Raw genomic sequence first — 2,500 nt, forward strand, 5'->3', positions numbered from 1 at the left:
CCTGTCGTCGGGAGATACGTGCCCACGAGTCCTGGAAGCGCGACTCGGGTACAGGCGCCCTTGCGGGGGGGTACTGGATGTGGAACAGCACTGGGGTCGAAGCCACAAAAGCATCCGCCCTCATGGAGCCTCTCCTCGGCCTAAAAATCCAGATTTTAGCCTTGACGGCGCCCCCATGTGGAGAACCAGGGCCCGCGGGGGGGTCTGGCCAGGCTCACTTCAACCCAGGAACACCTCTCTGACTTGGGATAGGCGACCGGCAAAAGTCCCCCCACGCAGCTGCGGAAGCCTGGGTTCAGCCAAGGTGCAGACCTCCAGCCGAACAGGGACTCATAGCCAAAACGCATACCCAGGCCTACGGAGGTGAAAACCAGCTTAAATGAGTCAAAATGTGTCGGGGCTGAGAGGTACCTCTCTCTCATATATTCTGCCGGTGGTGTGCAAAACTGGGTCTTTGCATGGAGTGTCACCCTATACCCACTTTAGGGACGCATGCAAAAAAGTGCCCGATCGCCTGGAACTGTCAGGCGGATTCGGCTCCCTGGAATTTCCTCATTCTGGTTCTTTTTCACTTTTTGTCTCTTTTGCGACATCTAGTGGGCAGGCTGCATTACTGCAACCGGGGACACCTCAAAACGCTTGGAACTGGGGAGCGGGCTCAATTTACAAACGTTTTGCGGGTCCTGGAAGTCAAAATTGTGACTTCTGAAAACGACTAAGTATCAAGGACTCATCGCGCGAATCGCTCTGGAACTGAAATCGGATGCGCGCACTGACATGCTCCCCTCTCTGGAAGTCTGACACAAGTTGAAAAATTTTCTAAGTCCCCAAAAATTTTTTTTTTCAACTTTTTTTCAATTTTCCCCCTGTGGGATATATATTTTACCCACACTTTTGGAGCCCTCCTGGGATGCCCTCTAACATACTAGAACCTCATTTTGTGGAAGTTTTCACAAAATTGTGAAATTTTCCAAAAAGTCAGAAATTTTGCAAAAACGACTAAGTATCAAGGACTCATCGCGCGAATCGCTCTGGAACTGAAATCGGATGCGCGCACTGACACGCTCCCCTGTCTGGAAGTCTGACAAAAGTTGAAAAATTTTCTAAGTCCCCAAAAATTTTTTTTTTCAACTTTTTTTCAATTTTCCCCCTGTGGGATATATATTTTACCCACACTTTTGGAGCCCTCCTGGGATGCCCTCTAACATACTAGAACCTCATTTTGTGGAAGTTTTCACAAAATTGTGAAATTTTCCAAAAAGTCAGAAATTTTGCAAAAACGACTAAGTATCAAGGACTCATCGCGCGAATCGCTCTGGAACTGAAATCGGATGCGCGCACTGACATGCTCCCCTCTCTGGAAGTCTGACACATGTGTGAAAATTTTCTAAGTCCCCAAAAATTTTTTTTTTCAACTTTTTTTCAATTTTCCCCCTGTGGGATATATATTTTACCCACACTTTTGGAGCCCTCCTGGGATGCCCTCTAACATACTAGAACCTCATTTTGTGGAAGTTTTCACAAAATTGTGAAATTTTCAAAAAGTCAGAAATTTTGCCAAAAACGACTAAGTATCAAGGACTCATCGCGCGAATCGCTCTGGAACTGAAATCGGATGCGCGCACTGACACGCTCCCCTGTCTGGAAGTCTGACAAAAGTTGAAAAATTTTCTAAGTCCCCAAAAATTTTTTTTTTCAACTTTTTTTCAATTTTCCCCCTGTGGGATATATATTTTACCCACACTTTTGGAGCCCTCCTGGGATGCCCTCTAACATACTAGAACCTCATTTTGTGGAAGTTTTCACAAAATTGTGAAATTTTCCAAAAAGTCAGAAATTTTGCAAAAACGACTAAGTATCAAGGACTCATCGCGCGAATCGCTCTGGAACTGAAATCGGATGCGCGCACTGACATGCTCCCCTCTCTGGAAGTCTGACACATGTGTGAAAATTTTCTAAGTCCCCAAAAATTTTTTTTTTCAACTTTTTTTCAATTTTCCCCCTGTGGGATATATATTTTACCCACACTTTTGGAGCCCTCCTGGGATGCCCTCTAACATACTAGAACCTCATTTTGTGGAAGTTTTCACAAAATTGTGAAATTTTCAAAAAGTCAGAAATTTTGCCAAAAACGACTAAGTATCAAGGACTCATCGCGCGAATCGCTCTGGAACTGAAATCGGATGCGCGCACTGACACGCTCCCCTGTCTGGAAGTCTGACAAAAGTTGAAAAATTTTCTAAGTCCCCAAAAATTTTTTTTTTCAACTTTTTTTCAATTTTCCCCCTGTGGGATATATATTTTACCCACACTTTTGGAGCCCTCCTGGGATGCCCTCTAACATACTAGAACCTCATTTTGTGGAAGTTTTCACAAAATTGTGAAATTTTCCAAAAAGTCAGAAATTTTGCAAAAACGACTAAGTATCAAGGACTCATCGCGCGAATCGCTCTGGAACTGAAATCGGATGCGCGCACTGACATGCTCCCCTGTCTGGAAG

The sequence above is a fragment of the Phyllobates terribilis genome, unplaced genomic scaffold (assembly GCF_046119375.1).
Source record: "Phyllobates terribilis strain yellow unplaced genomic scaffold, ASM4611937v1 Scaffold_3523__1_contigs__length_76508, whole genome shotgun sequence".
In the NCBI taxonomy this organism is placed as follows: Eukaryota; Metazoa; Chordata; class Amphibia; order Anura; family Dendrobatidae; genus Phyllobates; species Phyllobates terribilis.